Source organism: Crocodylus siamensis, chromosome 6 (genome assembly GCF_052110815.1).
Source record: "Crocodylus siamensis isolate JL-2025a chromosome 6, ASM5211081v1, whole genome shotgun sequence".
In the NCBI taxonomy this organism is placed as follows: domain Eukaryota; kingdom Metazoa; phylum Chordata; order Crocodylia; family Crocodylidae; genus Crocodylus; species Crocodylus siamensis.
This window is the reverse complement of record NC_143400.1, coordinates 80,629,755-80,649,160: the sequence shown is the minus strand read 5'-3', so window position 1 is coordinate 80,649,160 and position 19,406 is coordinate 80,629,755. Positions and strand designations below refer to the sequence as shown.

Here is a 19,406-nt window from a genome sequence, read left to right as displayed (position 1 = left end):
AGGCATGCCCTTGGCTCACATTAGTAGCACCTATGGTGAAGGAGGAGACTGGCTGGTGGAGGGCCCGGTGGTGTGGGACAGTGGAACCCCCTCTTCCATGTCCCCCCACCTCTGCCATTCTGCCTCCCTGACTGTCTTCATCAGCACCTCTGTCACTGATTTCAAGCTTTGGTTGCTGCATATTCTGCCCTTCACCCTTGGGTCACATGTGGAGGCCAGCACATGGACAGTACTGGGCTGCAAGGGATCAAGTCATTTCCTGATCCCCTCTTTCATCTGCCTCACCAGTGCCTGCACATCTGGTGACAGTGGCTTGCCCCAGCCAGGGACATTGATCCCTTGGAAGCTCTCCATTTGGCTGTGAAGTTCCCTCGCTACAGGGATCACCTGGCTAAGGAGGGCCTTGCCAGTGCTGAGGATCTCGGTGGCCTCAAGGAAGGGCTTGAGGACCACCAAGATCTGGGAGATGATATGCCACTAAGCTCTGTTAAGGGTGTCACTGATCCCAATCTCCCTGAGCAAGGCCATCTCATGGATGCCTTCAGTTGCTCCACTGGCCTCTTGAGCATCAGGTATGTGTAGTTCCACTGAGTCTCCATATCCTGTCTGATTTTATGCTGTGAGATGTTCAGCTCTGCTTATTTGTCCTGCAGCATCTTGCCCCTCCTTGATGCTTGAAGCTTGATGCTCCACTCCATCTCTTCCTCTGGCACTGGAGCGCTCAGTATGGGAAGTGAAATGGGGGTGGAGGAGACTGTCATGCTTGTGCTGCTGCTTGTTGTCATGGTGGTGATGGTGGGGGTTGTGGCTGGTGCTCTTGGAGGGGATGCAGACTCAGGCACAGGCAGTGCCACTGGCACTGCTCCCCTCTCCTTGCTGCTTGTACTAGTGGAAACCTCATGCCTGCTTGCTGTAGCAAAGAGGCTGCATCTTGGTTTTTAGGGGGGGAACTTACAGCTCTCCCTCTACCCCCTCTTCTGCCCCTCCCAGAAGGCTTGCTAGTTGCCTTTCCAGCATGCTTCATGGTGTGTTTCATAGTGTCTTGTCTTTGCTTTGTGTCTTGTGCTGGAAAATCTGTCTCTTCTGTAATGTTATCTATCTGATTTATGCAACTTATGGAGATATTAAGATAAATGTATTAAGTGTATTTATGTAATGTATGCATTTATGTAGTAAATAAAAAAAGTATATATGTTTTTTCTATGTGAATTCTATATTATAATATGCAATATAATTATGCTGTGCTTCCCTGAACAGTGAATGGAATGCACACTGTGAGAGAGAGCACAGATTTGAAAATAATCAAAATAGATTAAACAAAAAGAGGGTTTGGGGGGAGGAATATATTGAAAGGAATCAATCAACGAATATAATAATAAAATAGAGTATAGGAAAAAAGCAAAAGGTATTGCTAAATCCCACTTGTTAGGCTAGCAAGTAGAAAGTGAATAGTAGCCTTTGTTGTCTAACGCTAATGAGCTTCTGGAAGACACAGCTCAGTAACTGACCCCAAGGCAGAAAGCAGCCCAGTTCAAACAATGCTTCTTTTTAGGCTGTATTTCCATCTCTTCCCCAGAGCACTGGGATTGGAAGGGACCTCAGAGAAGGATCACAGTCACTGGCCAGCTACACAGTCAATATGAGAGCAGTCCTTCCTCACTCTTCCTTCTGCCTCTCCTTACATTTTGTTTCCCTGCAGGCAAGCCCTGTTTCAGCTTTGAAACTTGAAAAGTTTCCAAACTTTCAAAATGTTGAGACTGCCCTCATTTCGTTTTGATTTTGTTGTTCCAAGCTCGAAACAAGTCAAAACAGCATTGAAACAAAACTGCCTGTGAAATTTTGCACAGCCCTAGTAAATGCATAACACTGCACCAAAGAGGGAGGAAAATGCCAGCTTTTACAGGTAGGGCTGTGAAATGTGGAGAAAGATGCTTGAAGGAAATTGTATTAGTCACGTTACTGCTGCAGAAGACTAAAGTGAAGTTACACAAGGCCTACAAAGTAGTAACAAAATGAATGGTTGAGGCCAGTCAAAGTTGATGTTCAGTTTTACATGTCCCATTACAATGACATCCTTTAAGAGGGAAACGCTTAAAAACCATCATTTCTCATCGGTATGTATTTATCTGCTTGCGTTGTAAGGTGGCAATGTTGTAGTTGAAAGTATGCAAACTGATAAGCTGTTTCTTTTTAGTGAAGCTATTGAGTTCAGTGTTCAGAATCCCTTGTATGGCATTAACCTTCATAAATACTTTTTTTGTTTTCTTTTAACCTGTGATTACCTAGGATTAAGCTGTGACCTTTTCTTTCTCTCACTTAATTATTGGATTTGGTATCTCTCATGTTTACTGATATGGAACATGTTGTGAATAGCCTGTTCATGTATTACATTAAATAAAGTTTCCATTATTCCCTCTGACATAAGAGACCACTCTTCTCCTTCTTCTGTGTTAGGCATAAAGGATCTCACAGCTTCAATCTGTATACATTTTACATTGGCAGATAAAATTATTTCTTTCAAACACCATGTTTCATATAATGACGCAATTATGGCTTACAAGTCTCTTATGTGGAATCAACTCTGTCTATCAGAACATTGCTGAGTCGCTACAGTGACTGCTAAAAATATTCTAAGGGTATTACTGGGAGCTGCTTGGAAAATGGAAAACTTATCGCTTTTTTCTGTTTTGAGTTGAAATTTCCTCTTGCCAACACTTTCTCTAGCTCTAGCATTTGTTAGGACAGATGGATTAGTGCCTCTGGACCAGAAAGTGCCCGCATGTTGCAATGTTTTGCATTGCAGCATTTAATTTTCAAGTGTCTTTCACAGCATGGAGTGAGTCACCTATGCCACGGGGAAGAGAGGACAGCATGCCAAATGGGAAGCCACTTACAAAAGCCAGCAAGAAATGCTTCCCTGAATTTTGAATTCCCATCTCCCATTACTTTGGATTCTCAGCCTTCTCCTGGCATACTTTTACCTGGTAGTTACAACAGTTATTTAGGATATAAGAGACTGAGGTTCAGGTCTTTCTTGCTTGATATGATGTTAATCCACATCTAGCATAATATGTGTGCCTGCTAGAACTGCCAAGCTATTGGTTATGCTAGCATGGTGCTGTCTTTACCCTTAGACTCTATTACGTGCTATGGATTTTTAAGCTGTGTTAATGTTAGAACAAGATTTGAGCAGTTACGCATTAAAGTTTATGGTACAACTGTGACCCGCACAACTGTGATTTGCCACTAGGGAGCTGGTGAGCAGGGTATGACTAGGAGTCTTCACACTTCTGGTTAATCATAGGCGGGGGGGAGCCATCAACAGTGAACGCAACCCTAGTGCCTAGCTTACTACCCAAAGCATCAACTCCCAAACTATGCGACATCCCAGAACCCCAAGTCTCCACCAAGCCATGTGATGCCCTCACTATTCTCAGGGCCCTGAACAAGACCAGCCATCCTTTCCCTCAAATTCCATGTATGGTATGTGATAAAAAAATAAAAATTCTGTGTTTGGGAAGTATCCTCTTGTAGCTGGAAAAATTCAGGACTAACGAACATTCGCTGCTGTGATTTTGTTTCTGATGATGGTCATGCTAACTACCACAAGTCATGCGTTACATACAATGAGCAATTTCCCAAATTCCCTCAGTTGCTTTCATCATAACTGTTGGCCCCAAACAGTTCCATCCAATCATCCAAGCGATTAATTTGATCATCGTTTGTATCCTCAGCATGGGAAGTTTCAGTTTCAGTTTATATCAGAAGTTTCATGTAACTAGTGCAACTGCACCTCGTGCTTCATACCATGATGAATGAACTTTGAAATGAAAAAAACTATTGTTTCAAAGTATTGATATGGTGTATAAATTGGGGTGGAAATTTAAGGGTAAATATTTTGGCTTCTAACTTTGACTTATACACCATGAAATATAGTATACTGGTTTATGTGTAATGTCTTTACCTATCCCTAATTAGCCTACTTAGTCAGACTTTCAGCAATTCTGAATTTGCCTCACAGCAGACCTTTAGGAACCTATGAAATATACTGGTGGAAATTGCTTTTGGGGTTAATTGAAATCTGCAGTAGGGTTGTGATCATCTACATTTTTATCTTAAAGTGCCTAAAATATTTTGTGGATTCAGTGGTCTTGCTCTTAGTGAAGCTAGTTTCTGATAATATCATGTTAATGTACTTCAATGCAAATAATGAGAGATAATGATATATTTCCCAAATTTTACTTACAATTATACTGTGCTTCAGATAGTCTGGAAAGAAACCAATTTCTAAAAAGCAAAGTTGTTCAGGATTATGTACAAAGTGAGTAAGAGGAAAATTTTATGCCACTAAATATCATGGTAAAATAAGGCCATTTAAAACCTAAATACATGCTTTTACTTTCTTTATTATTATTGATTTAACACAAGTTGAGGATTTGTAATCTGAAAATTTATGCTACTGCAACATTAGATTAAAATTAATATTGCTCTAAATGATAAATGCTGTGGTTTGTTTGTTTGTTTATTCTTATGTCACTATTGGCATGATTTATTCTTTAAATTTAATACAAGTGCTTTAGGCAAAGAACAAAGAGATGAAAAGTAAAGCCCTGATCCTACAGGCACTTAATCAGATCTATAATTTTCTCACATAAATAGTCAAGATCTTAAATTTAAGAAAGTCTATAAGTGTTTGCAGCACCAGTTGTTAAAATGTTTATGGGGACCTTGTGATGGGGTTTAGTCCTCATTAAATTAAGTAGGATAATTAAGTTTAAAATGGCTTCTTTTAGAAAGTTGCATCAGTGTTTGCACATAATAGCCTTTATAATGAATTAAGCCTGGTGCATAATCCCCAGTAAATTCCAGCAGGGGAAGGTGCATACCAATCCACCCTGCTGCTGTCTTAACTACTTGATTACAGCAGGGAGTGCCATCAAACCAGTAATCTGTGGACCATGGGGGCAAGCTGCAGGGGGGCACTCCAGGCATGTTGTATCCCCACGCTACGTCTGTCCATGTCAACAGTCATTGTCCCGGGCCAGCCATTTTTTCTATATGCCCCTATTGCACACTCAGAACATGAATCCCCCATCCCAGTACCGTGCATTCCCCCTCCATCACACTATATCCCTGCTCCTCAGCTTTCCCCACCACCCATATAGGCACTCCAAATCTTGCAGCCCCCCAGCCACCTCTCAGTACTCACACCTCTCATCACCATGAGGGTCTAGGCAACCTGTGCCAAGCCGTGTGCATCCCCTCCAGCACCTGCAAACCAGATGAACTCCCATGCCATTCTGCCTTTGTATGGAAACATGTCACATTTTTATTTTAAATTTATATTTTAACTTTAACCATGATTATCACGGTAAAAAAAAATACAATTTAAAGCACAGTGCAAAACAAAATAAGTAACAGCTCTTAAATAAATATTGTTAAGAAAACAATTATCCCTTTAAAAATAAAAAATATAAATAAGAATGAAAATATGGGGTTTTTTTAGAAAAGGCCTGTGCCCTTAAAACAACACCCATGCACCTATTCTACAACCTTTACAAATTGCATAATAAAAATTCAATATTAAAAACATAGGCAGGCAAGGTTCTTTGAGTAGATGTGATATCTTTTATTAGGCCAACTGAGTAGTTGGAAAAAAGTGCTTTGCAGTCTTTTAGGTGCAATAACCCTTCTTCAGGCTTATGGAATCTCTGCTGTTCTAAGACTCCAAAGAATAAGAAAGAAATTAAAAAGCATGAGAGGAGGTCAGTGAGAATGTAAATAGATGAAATTTTAGGAAAACAAATGGTAGAGAAGGGAAGGGAGTGGGGAAATGAGGGGGAAAAGCCATAGGTAAGTAAGGGAGACTGTATTGTGGTAGTTTTCCAAAGTAGAAAAGAGACTGTCTGAAAAAGTAAATATATGGAAATCAGGAAGACAAAGGGTAAAAAATAAGGGGAGGGGAGCAAGGGGCTAAAAGAAAAGTGTAAAAGGCTAGGTTTGGCGGGAACCTGGTGAATCCGATGTTAGGCAGCTTGTAACGTGTCATAAGTCCAGCGTCTCTATATTGAATTAATATTTTTTGTATCCAATAGTTTTATGAAGTGAACTTTGTAGGCTCATTTATGAAAGGCTACAAAATCTCTCATGGGATATTTCTGTCATTACCTAAATATTTTCCAGGATGCTGCATAGGTCTGGGGGAGGGGGGCGGTGGTCTGGCAACCAGCATCTGCCATGTGAGGGGTTTCTGGAAGGTAATAATAGGAAAGCCAAAAGTTACCCTGAAACATTAAAGTCTCAGGAGGTGCCACATCCCCTCCATTGCAAACTTACCATTTGCTGCTGCTACTGCTGCACCACCTCTCCTTATAACGTAGGTGCTGTAGCTGGGGGAGAGGTGTGGGGGAGGGGGGCACAGGACCATGTATTTCAGTGGTTCCCAACCATTTTTTTTTTGTGACTGGCTCCTGGGAGTGGAGTGCGGTGGTGGCAGCCTAGGGGTAGGGGCAGGGGCAGTAGAGCTCCTTGCATGCAGCACAGCTCATCTTTTATGTGCAGTGCTGTTGGCATTGCCCCTGCAAACCTCATTTGGGTCATGACCCGGGATCGGGAACTGCTAATGTAAATGATGGTCAGTGGTGTATGGACCACCAGCACCATGGGGTGGGTCCATACTACTGGTATTAAGGGGCGGGGGTGAAATTGGACTCAGGCTTTGCCCCCCATGTTTTCCCTTTTTTAATGGACCACATTTCCCAGCAGCCCCTTCCTGCACTGCTTGGCCTGGTTTCCATGCTGGAGATCCCAGCAGCACCTGTGATGTGATATGATTGTGTAGCCTCCGGGTTTGCATGGGTACCAGGCCAGATGCGTGTGGCTATGTGGAATTTTGGGGTGGCTATAGCTCCCCCACACTTAGCACTAGTCCTGCTGGCAGGGCATGTGGCATGGTGTGGAGCTGCACCACAGCCTGCCTGGCATCTTGCAGTGGTCTAGCTTGGTCCATCACTGCATCAAAAGCAGAGCACCTGCCGTGCACCAGCCATGCTGTCACTGCTGCGGGGTGCCAGACCACCTCTGCTGTCTCTGGTCCCTGCTGCCTCTGGGTGAAGGGTGAGTGGTTTAAACTGCAGGATGTACATGGGGTACACAGCATTTACAGTGTGCTGTGTGGTGCATGCACAGACTGGCCCAGCCCAGGCCAGCCCCCGCACAAAACCACTTATGGGGAAAAAACAAAAACAACCCCACACCAGGAATGAATTTTATATATTTAAACTTTTATTTACATTTTACAAATTTGCTGTATACATTATAAATATATAAAAATATAAATTGCTGAATAAAACCATATTAAACTTTAATACTAGTCCAAAACCCACTGTATTTAGGTAAAAACACAGTATAAGAATACAAAAGGGCTCTTTTGGCATACATAGAAAACCGAACAAGTAATTGTTTCCAAATAAGTAACTAACGTCCAAATAGATGGATAGATAAACAAACAAACAAGCAACTAATGAATGAATGAATAAGAAATAAATGAATGCAAAACCTTAATAAATAAATAACTTCCAACAAATAAATAAATATAGGTAAGTAAATACATTAAAAAAAAAAACCCAGCTGACTGACTTGGGCTGTTTTTCATGGTGACCCTGTCAGCTGTCCTGTCACCTCTGGCCCCCATTAATCAGTCTTGCCATGGCATAAACTTACTTCCTTAACTTACCATACCAACCTCTCTCCTTCCCTGGTTTGGGCCAAGGTGCTGTTTCATTAACTCTTCACAGGACATGATCCATCCAAAGGGGCTAGGCTAAGCCATCCCTCCATCCCCTCCACCACCTACCATCACTGCTTATGAAGGAAATGCACCACATACGAAAGGAACTGTATAAATTATAACCATTTATTTACAAATGCAAGTGTGTGTGTGTGTGTGTGTGTATGCCTGTATGTATAAACCAAGAAATATCATTTATCAGACAACCTAAAAAAAAACAGACTGCAATGTACAATAGCAGTATCACATCACCTTCAATGTCTTATTGTTCTTCAGGGGGGAAAAAAAGAAGATGAGTTTTGGCTTAGTCTCCCAAAACCACCCTCTTGGCCTCCCATTACAGGCTATAAAGTCCCCCATGGGAAATTTCAATACCTATTTAACAACCTGGCAGAAGTATATCCTGAGGGAGGGACTGGGACCAGATGTCCACCATGTGTGGGTTCTCTGTAAGACTATTATGAGAGGCACAAATGACCACTAACACATGGTAATGTGCCAAGGCACACCCCCTCAATGGCAAACTTAACACCTCTGGCACCCACTGCACCTCTTGCTGTAAGCATGGGTTGTAGGATGGGTGCAATTAAGGGGCATGGCGATGGTGGGGAAGCAGGACCCACATGGCTGGTGTTGGGGGTGGTTGACAAACTGGTACCACTGGTACCAGCCTCATGGGGGGGGGGGGGGCGGGAGGGTGGCCAAGGCAGGGGTTTGTTTCTCCATCTGCCCTGTCGGACAGAAGTGTGTGTTACAAGCAAATCTTCTGCTACCCAAGGAACATTTCTGTTGGGGGGCATAATTGCCCCCAAGGGCAGATGATCCATGCATGGGCTTGCCAGTCCTGTTGCAACCAAACCATGCTAGTGCATGGAACTTTGGAGGCCATAATTTTCCACATGGGTGGATTTAGATTCATTTGGGCCCAGCCCCCACAGCCCACCAAGGCTCATGCACCCACCACCCTTGCCATCCCACAACTGAGAGCCAGCAATGAGCCCCATCCAGTAGCTGGCCTGGGTGTTAATCCGTGTGTGGTGGTGGTGGTGGGGGGTGCCATCTCTTCCTACATGAAGGGAAATTTTGGCACCCATTAACCAATCTTGTCATGGCGTGTAATTATTACATACTACTTGTCAGTGCAGTCATAGCCATGGGTGGCTGCTCCTGGAGTTTTAGCAGGAGCCCTCCCACCCCCACGTGCCAAGCTGCAGGAAAGCTCATACCCATTCCCACCTCACAAAAACGATTATTCTGTCAATTCTCTATTTTGATTAATAGATAGATTTGGGTTGGAAGGGACCTTGCAGTTCATCAGGTCCAGACCCCGTGCTCTAGGCAGAAAGACAGCTGGGGTTAGGTGACCCCAGTGAGGTGACTGTCTTGAAAATCTCCAGGATAGGTGACAGCACCACCTCTGGAGGGAGTTTATTCTACAGTCTGGACACCCTGACTGTGAAGGAATTTTTTCCAGTCTTTAACTGTCCTCACACCAACCCCCACCCCCCACCAAAAAGCTGAAGACTCCTGCAGGCTTATACCAACCCTCCCCGCCAACACACCTGTGCCAAGGTTTCATAACCCTTCACAGGACATAGTCCATCCTGGGAGACTAAGCTAGCTAGGGTTGTGGACCTGTGTCAGGTATATGTAATAAGAGTTTCTGTCTCAAGTGCCTAAAATCTTTGTCTCTTTAAAAAAAAAATAAATGCTGTGGTATGGGCAATTAAAATACCATGGAAGGGATCTCTTAGGTCATAGCATCCTTTCCCCTGCTATTGGTACTCAAGTTAATCCCCTTTATAAATTTATCAGGCTCCATTTTAAAACAAGTCAGACTTCTTGCCCACACCAGTTGTAATGGAAAGTTCCTACAAATCTTAACCTTTTGATGGCTACAATTGTCTTTAAATGTTCAGCCTAAATTTATTCATGACTAAGTTGCACCTTTTTTTTTTTTTTGGACCATTATTACCTTTTGCATTTCCATTTGTTTAGAGTATCAGTTTTGTTATCGAGAAGCAATACACATTTAGTGTGGCATAATCTATTTTGGTAAGAAGACCATGTAGCATTTTATACATTTTCTGTTTGTCACTACCCATGTTTTCAATAATTCTTGCCTTCAAAATTTGTTCTAAAGCTTGGTTATTGTGCTGAGATCAGACCTGTGAGTCTCTTGTTTTCTAGATATTTTTCCCACATTCTCAATAAAGGTGCTATCTTCCCATTCTTGTACCAGCTATACTTACTTCTAATTTTCTTTCTGTGACAGTTAGTTTAGAACTGGGATTCTTCCCTACAGAAAAACTCCTCTATCCCCCTGTTTAGGCTGCAGACTCTAGGTAGTATTTTGTCCTTTGATTTAAAGAAATCTGAAGTCTCTTCTGTGTTCAAGACCTGTACTCTTCAGTCCACTTGATTTTCTTAATTCCACAAAGATTGGCCTTTTGACATTGAAAACCTTAGTTAAAGACCTATTTCTGTTTATCCTTCCATTTAATTTAAACTGAATCAATTCATGATCACTTGATCAAAGGTTATTTGACCAGCCTGTCTTTAATGTCCTCATTACCAGGGATCCTGGTTTTCTCTGATAAAAGAAAAGCCCCATTTTTGGATTAAAAAAAGTAAACCCAGATCCACATTTTCTGTGATGAAAATGAAACCACTAAAATATATTTCATTTTAATCACGGAAAATATGGATTTGGGATTACTTTTTTAAATTTGAAAATTGGGGATTTTCTTTTATCAGAGAAAACCAGGATCCCTGCTCATTACTTACAAAAAAACCCCAAGTCTAAAATAGCATCACATCTTGTTAGCCTCATGACTTCAGTGTAGAAGTCTGTCAGCTATCACATCCAGGAGTATCTGCACCCCTCTCCACCTCGTGTTATTAGAAGGCTTGTTGTTCTGCCTATATCTGGGGAGTTAGTTCCCATGACGATTCATGTAGTTCTTCCTCCTTTAACAACATCGCAAGATTTTGTATCCACATCTAAATCTTATTCTGGTGGTCTGCAGTGAAAGTCTATAGACTCCTTGTGTTTCCTGAGAAGAACCTCTTTTGGCTTTTCCAGAGTGATTTTGACCAAAATCAATACAGTTCGATTTTCAATACATTAAGAACCTGATTTAACACTTTTTATACACTGGCCAATACTTAAGGAAATGCCAGTCTTAAGTTCTACTCTCTGGCCTATACCTAGGCTCCTGATAATTTTTCAAAAGCATGTGAAAGTATACCTGTAAAAGTCTGTTTACTTCAATCTGCCCAAGTTGCTAGAGATGTCTTTTCTTGTCCATATATTACTTATCACCTGGAATCAAACAGGTGCTTCCTATTTTTTAGTTGGAGACCTTTCAGGAATCAATCTGTGAATTACTTCTCTCGTGTGCTAGCTAAGCTTTAATTATGGAGAGTTGTGATAGAATGGCCAGTGTACAGTGTGTGACAAGATGACCGTAAGTCAATAGCAGAATGTTGTACGGTTGCTTCTGGTGGACTTCTGGAGTTTTCAGGCTGGCTAGTTTCCAAATACATTGAAGACAGTTGCAAGCTAGGAGACAAGCTCAATCTCAGAAGCTAAAGTTCAGTAAAATGCCTGGGATCAGGCTGGACTGCCACTGAGATTGAATTCAGGTTTTCGGTGTAAAAAGTCATCATCCATGAGTTCAGATGTACCTTGTAGGGGTGCACAGATAGACATTTTTGGGCCGATACTGATGGCTGATTTTTAACGAGCCATACTGGCTGGTACCGATCCAATTCTGATATGCAGCTGAGCAGTATGAAGAGTAGCATCTGTCTAGTAAACTTGTTGTGGGGGAAGGGGTGGGAGGAATAAAGGGGCATGGGGGGAGCAGATCAAGTCCCCCACAGTGAAGGAGAGAGTGGAGCTGAGGCTGAGCCTGGGGCAGGGGCAGGGGCAGGGTGGGGCATGGGACAGAGCCATGGATTGTCTAAGGGGCACAGGGAGGGGGAGGCAGCTCTCACTGCTACATGAACCCTGGGAGGGCATGGTGGGGCATTGTACCCCCAGATCTGTGCATGGTGTGGGGCGGACTGTCACTGTGGATGGGCTGGGGGCAGTGCCGGGCTCTTCCCATCAGGGGGCTGGGCCAGGCTGCACTCAGGGTGTGTGGTGGCAGTGCTGGGAGTGGGAATATGGTGAATTTTGGGGTGGTTGCAGCCCCCTGCAACCCCTCCTTCCAGCAGTGCCACTGCCTGTCCTGAGTGCAGCCTGGCTCAGTGCCCACCAGAAACAGCCCAGTGCAGCCCTGGCACCAGGCTGCAGTAGAAGTCTGACCTGCCCCACATGCAAATCAAAAGGAACATGCCCCCCGTGCCCTCCCAGGGTGCATGCAGCAGTGGGAGCTGCTTCCCCTTCTGCACCCCTTGGATGAGCCATGGCTTCATCCTGTGACCCACCCCATCCTGGCTGTGCAGTGCCTGCTCCTGCCCTACTCCCTCCCTCACCATGGAGGCCTCGATCTACCCCGCTATGACCCTTCCCTCCCCCTTCACCACTTCCCCCACAATAGACTTACCAGCTAGACCTGGCTGCTTTCCATGCTGCTGGGCTGTGCTCCTTACCATCTGCATGCTGTGCTGCAGCTGTGCACATGCACACAGTATTTATCTGCCACATAGACAAAAAAGCCAATTGCTGATATTCTTTGTTTTCTTAATATCAATGCTGATCCTATATGGGTCCAATGTATAGGTGCACCTCTTCTACTCTGAGTTTTGGGAGAATAAAAACTCAATGACTACATATCCTGAAACTGAAATATAATCCTGTTGGACCACTTTGCTACTCTGAATTTTTACAAGAAAGCCAAATGATATTTTTGGTCATGAATGTAGCATAGCTTATTTGCTTATCAGTTTTGTGTTTGAGCTCCTGTCTTAATTTTTTCAGTGCAGATGAGCATTTTAAATGTGAACATTTTTAGAAGAAAAAGAATATCTTATGTCAAATCTGAAAATCTAGCAGGAATTAAGGAAGCTATTACAAATTATCTATTTTAGCTTTTAATTGTAAGATTTGCGGGCAATTTTTTAATAAATAGTTAAAAAAACATGATTAAAATGGAAAAAAAATAGTTTTTTAATTAAAAAATAAAGTATCCATTTTGACCATGTACTTTTTTGAACAAAGTCTCCTGCTGCTGCCATAGTATATCTCTTTCCTCTTTGTAAAATATAGCTCACATGTCAGTAAAATGTGTTTACGCACATGAATAAGAAAGTGAATGCCTAATCCAATTGTTATGGAGAATTTGTGCTCCCATTGGATTTTCAACAAAGAAGGAAGCCATATTTGATTATGGGTTGTCTAATTACCTTAAGGGGAGGACAAGTGATTTTGGGTGTGGGTACATCCATGAAGTTCCTCTGTCAAACACTGGTGAAGGGATCATAGCAAGAGTTAAATTACTGAGAAATAGACCACACTAGGCTTTGTCATGTGTTCTTATCATCCACAGGCCTATTGATTATAAATTACATCTCTTGTTAAAAGGAAATTTTGCAGTGGTAAGGCATTTTTTCTTACACTGGCGGCAATTGTGATTCAGATCAAAGGCAGAGGTTTATTAGTTCACAGTATCTCATAAGATGACCTGTACAGAGATCAGTTGATGGCTGTGATTTTGCTTGTACGTGATCCATGAACCAATGAAGAAATTTGTCGGTTGTCTGAATTTATGTGTATAGTATTTTAAAATGCTTTGAAAAAGCTTTACTAACTGAATGGAAGACATGTTTCCAGATACATCTTGTAATATTCACATGGCTCAATATTATATCTTTTGAACTAGTGCATTAATATTATTTTGCACACATTTAACAACAGGAGGCATAATATTTTATATACAAGTCTTCCATGTTATAGTAATTATGAGGGTTTGGCTGGGCCATGGGCAGATGGATCTGTGGTAGGCCATTAGGCAACCTGGGGGCCAGCAGGGCAAGGGCACAAGTTACCAGAGCTAAGAAGGAAGATCCAAGAGACACAGTTTGACACACAAACTGAGGTCAGGAGCCAGATGTTAGAGAACTAGTGCTGAGTTCCAAGGAAGATCAAAGCCAAGGAAGCCCAGCCAAGACTGGATGCCAGGGAAACCAGAGAGCAAGGCCAGCACTGAAGTTCAGGGGAGATTCACGATCAGAAGCCAGAAGAACCAGAGAGCAGTGAACGTGAGACTTGCCAGAAGCGACTAAGGCTATGTGCAGGCAAGTGTTAGGGTGACTATATTTGGATTTTGGGGAGCACTGGATTTGCACCTGAATACAAGGCTTTACCTGTGGCCTAGCAGAAACTGCTAACCACAAGGCAATATCTAAGCCAGCCATTCGCTTATGCTAAGTAACCATCTTAACTGTGTCAACCATTTTCTGAGGAAAAAGCAGCAAGTCTGTGCGAGTCTGCGTGCTGTGAATGAGGTGAAGTTTTAGGAATGTGAAGATGGTACAACCTGGGATAGAAAACCAGACTGGAATGTGGAAAAGAAGACATAATTGGTAACAGAATCCAAGATAAACATATGTAAAAAGGAGAATGGTGATTGGTGAAGAAGCCTCCAGCAGCTTCCAGGTTTTGGTCAAATTCTGCCCATTGATTGAAGAAGTAAAGTCAAGGTCTTGGACATGCACTCATAGGAAAAAGACATGTAAATAAGTAAAATGCATAGGCAATCCCATGCTGATGAAGCAAACAGTAAACAGAGGTGGAGCTTGACATGGGAGGAGAGAAGGGGAGAACATAGGAGGAGTGATGGTGGAGTGACTGTTAATAAGCATGCACCAAGGTGTATAAAATGTGTAAAGAACTGTTGTTCAACGCACGTCCCCGGTTTGTTGGTTGTTTGGGACCCTACTCCAAAGCTGTCTCCACTCTGAATAAAGCTGTTGTGAGCAATGTGTGCTGGTTTTTGCTCCCTGCTTGCTCTGGCTAATGAGTAATAAGCTTCATGAGCAATTGGATTGTCGTCTCCCTAGTCACTGGACACCTCATGAAGTTGGGGGTCTAACAGTGTGCCCGCAGCTAGAGGCTGAAAGTGCACTTATAAGGGGGTGAGTGGTACTTTGAGCAGCAAATCTGGCTGCAGAGAACCAAGATAGTTGCCTTAGCCAGGGATCAGGGGCATGTGTGGTATATCAGGTACTTGGCCCAGCTAGGCCTGCTTCATCTAAAGCAAACAGTAGTCATAAAGGAAGCACAAAACTTTTGGGACTTAGGTTTGGTTCAGGTGTATATTCAGATGTTTCACTTAACCATATGTAAGATTATTGGATATTCCTAAATGAGCATGAAATCTAAGAATGAGACTCCCTGGAATATTTCATTATTCTCTGATATATTTTGGAAAATTGGGAAGAGTTACAAAGAGGGCATTTCTACATGTGAATATCAATGCAACATAAAACTCCAATTCATATCACAACAGGGTTTATTGCACCCAGGACTGCAGCATGTTGAGACTGGGAAGTAGAGCCCTGGCTGGCAGCAGGCCCAGGGAATCAGCCTGCCAGAGTGGGGCTGCTCTTGCCTGGCTCAGCATGCTGTAGAGGGGATGGCCGGGGCACAAGGGTGCTACTGTGCAGGGCTAGTGGCAGGCAGGACTTCACTGTAGCACCCTTGGGGCCCCAGCCAGCCCCAGTCATCTACATATGTGTTGCAGTAGAGTAAATAACTCTGCCATAGAATACTGCTTGTGTTGGGCAGTACTATCCTACAGTGGAGTTAATTAGTTAACTTTGGCCTAAAAGCACCACTCATTTACATAGAGACACCTTACTGTGAAACTAATTGGGCAACTTTGCGGTAAGCATCTTGTGTAAATGCACACAGAGACAATGAATTGGAAGTATTTTAAGAAGGGATGGTGAAAGTCTAGGAAACATTTTCTTTCCCTGCACTGATTCAATTGTTTTTGAACTTGAATTTAGAAAAGGAACTTTATGGTTATGTTATGCAGTGAGGCACAAAAATCACTTGATGGTGTCAGAGCAATTATGAAAGCTAGAATAAGGGTAGTTGATATTTAAAGTTCCTGTCAAGCACTTTTTTCTTTTGTCCAGAATATAATTTGGAGCTAATCAATGCTATACATGTAATCAAGTTCTACTTGTGCTTTAATCAGAGCCTACGTACACTGCGTGGCTGTTGCTGGAGTCCACAGAATGACATAAGCATACCCTGGTGTTTCGTCTCTAGAAGTCGTGGGTACCAAATGACAGGGGGTCTAAAATCCACAAATACAGGTAAGCTGCTGTCCTCAAGAAATAATCTCCATCCCAACATTAATTATTTTCCTTTTAAGGATTTGAAGCTACATTAACAAGGCTGCCTTCACCTTCTGTATCTGGAAATTATATCTTTACAGTCCTCCTCATTGGAGAATATCAGACAGCAAATTGCTTTCATTTCAAGGTAAAATGATTTTGTACACTTTTTAAAATTAATGTTATTTGTAAGATTTTATACAGGCTAATAGCACTGGAAAAATGAACAGCAGGAGATTGGTAGCAGAATCATGGGGACTTTGCTCCATAGACTCAAATTTATCATGCAGGTTGCCTGGAAGATTTTTAAGCTAAGAGAGGGTACTCTACTCACAATATTAACACCATACAATGATGTAAGAGAGGAAGAATGATCTTGTCTCTAAGTGGAATTTAAGTAGGAAGGGTGTAACTATCCAAATCACTTTGGTAGGGTGCTGGGTCAGATTGAATTTTATTAGTAAATGTGATGAGTCATACAGAGCACGCGAGCGAGGGACGAATATAAGAAGGGTTGGGATGAGGAAGGGACCACAACTAGGTGACAAAAAATACAAAGTTAGCCAACTAAGCCCAGGGGTGGGGAAGGGTGGGGAGGGGCACTGAGAGGCAAAGAGGATACATTCACACAAATCTGTACGATGGTCTGCAATGGTGAAGTGGGTAGGTTGAAAAAAGTTTCTCAGTCTTATAGAGTCTTATTGCGGGGGTCTTCTTCAGGTGGAGTGGAGTCATTGAAGACTCCTCTCGGAGTCCATTGGGTGTAGAGGGGGAAGCGAATGAAAAAGGCCTGACATCATTAGTCAATGCACGTCATCACATGTCATCACTCGCTTATTTTCTGTTTCATTTGAAATAAAGAACTGGGAAGTACATCAAGACCAAATATCTAGGAGAGATGCAGATAGAAAATCTCCACTTAGTCCTAAAGCATAATTCTTGTGGTGCTGAGACTTAAACAAGCCTGACACATAAATATGTACACAAAGGCCGCAGTTTGTCGGTAGCCAAGCCAGTGAAGTGGTATGCTTGGGCTGTGAAGGGTCAAGCCCTGGCAGTATGGAGAGAGGAGTCTTCTAAAGGCAAAGGCAGCCTTCATCCTTTTTTTCCTTTGAGTCAACAGTAAGCCAATGCCTTAATTCATATTACAAGCCTGTACAATTGATATGTGCGTGTTTAAAAGAGAGTCCTGTAAACAAAAGGCTTTTCTTATTCATCAACAAGCTGAATGGGGCCACTGAATATCTTGGCCTTACCTTACAGCAAACATTTTAGGATTACATTACAATTTTATACTTGGTTGACTAGGAACAATATGATAAATAGAATCATTTTTAAGAAGAATATTAGTTTTATAAATATTCTGAGGAAAGCAGGCTGTATATAATACATTAGGCTGAGCACAAACTCTGTGGTGACATTCATGTCAGGCCCTTTACTGCCCTCTATTGCACTCACATGACTCCTGCTGAAGTGTATCCAATGACAGGATTTGGCTAGAAGTATGCAGGAAGGACTTTTCCATACTCATGCAAACTTAAATCCATGCAAAGGATTTGGCTAAGATTTTTAAAGCTGCTTTGAGACCTAGATGCACAATCCCCATTAATTTCAATGAAACAGATTGTTGCTTTATAGTCTACCTGGACAAACACAGTAATCATCCTGGTCAATCCTCTTGCTTTAAGGATGAGACCATCTGTACCAGACTGATGATATATAATACAGTCTATTTTACTCTAAATACTTTGTGAAGGCAGATCCAGCATTCTGCTCTGTTCTTATGCAAGATGGCATACAGAGTTTACCTTCTCTCCCCTGCTTCGTCCTGTTGTACTGAGAGTCTTGCACAACTCTGGAAGATTACTAGTGATGTGTCTTAGTGAAAACGATTCCTGTAAACTTTCTAGATATTGTTAGAAAGATCAGCTTTTATGCAAATGAATTATTTGTACCATTGCTTTCTTGGAAAACTAATTATGCAGGTTTTAATGAAACCTTGAAGGCCCAAAATAAGATATTTATGGATTTAATTTAAACTAATGGTTGAGTATTGGTGAAAGATATATTTCATATGGTATTGTACAGAATGCTTTGAAACTTAAGAATGATGCAGACTTTAATGCACTACTGGTGCAGAGGTTTACTACTGAATACTATATTCATTTTGGCTTTAGTCTCAAATAATTACATTGATAACATCTGTAGTATTGTAAGCAGACTTGACCACAGTGTCTTCAGATAAGTTTAAAACCTTGTTTACTGGTTGTTTTGATTTTTTTTTGTTTTGTTTTTTTAGTTCTTTGCATTGAGAGAAACAATGGGAAAATACGTTGTTTATGCTTAAGAAACAATCTCACTTTCATTCTTTGCCAAAATAAATCTAATTTTGTTGAAGACCTTTTGCTTCTTCTAACTCTGAAGGAGCTGAAATAGTCAAATGATGAAAATATACAATCATATCCATCTTTCAAGCAGCTGAAATATCACAGGGTTTTTTTTATGTTGGGGGGATATATTTGCTTTTGCAGAAATCACACAAATTTGGCCAAGTTTTGCACATGCTCAGCACGCATGGATTACAGTTGGGCAGTTAACTTCTCAGAAGACCTTGTATGCACTGAGCATGCCCCTCCCTGGGGCTATGGGTGCCGAGCCAAACTTTTCTTGGGGTTGGTGTTCTCAGAAAATGGTGCTCCTGTGACACCAGGCACTGGGCAGTATCACAGAAAGCACAGGATCTGCCCCTTCCATGCTGCTAATATTCCTCTGTGTGACAAATGAAAGGGAGCTATAACATGGACAAAGGTCTTCCCAATGCTTAATGAATCACATGTGAGTATTTGCGTGTGAAGATTCAGAATTTTATTGCATTTGCTAGGCATGGCTTAGGTATATTTTGAGACTTCCTCATTGCTGAGGGTTAGACTAGATGATCCCTTGAGGTTCCTTCCCTAGGAGATTTGAGATTAAGATGTGCTTCTAATAAGATCTTGAAACTCTTGAATATCAGTTAACTCTGTATAAATCTGAGACCTCATGGCAGGGAAGTGTCACAGCTAATATGCTTATTAAATATATCAAAGAATGAGTCCCTGTCAAAATGCTGGGATAAATTGAGGTTATTAATAGATTCAAGTTTAATCCATCAGCAATTAATCTAGGTTATTATTAGTATTGTTTATGCAAATGAGGTTAAATTTCTTCATAGTGAAGTATTATGAATTGGACAGCATATGAGTTTAAACATTCAGTCAGTAGTTCATGATGCCTTAAACAGGGGCATAGGGCAGGACAGTAGATAATTTAGTGCTGTTGA

General features: G+C 41.9%; 1 pseudogene; it reads left to right on the top strand.

The window, feature by feature from the left end:
* Positions 1-19,406, top strand: part of LOC149863060 (sucrase-isomaltase, intestinal-like) — a 134,652-nt pseudogene that overhangs the window by 14,531 nt on the left and 100,715 nt on the right.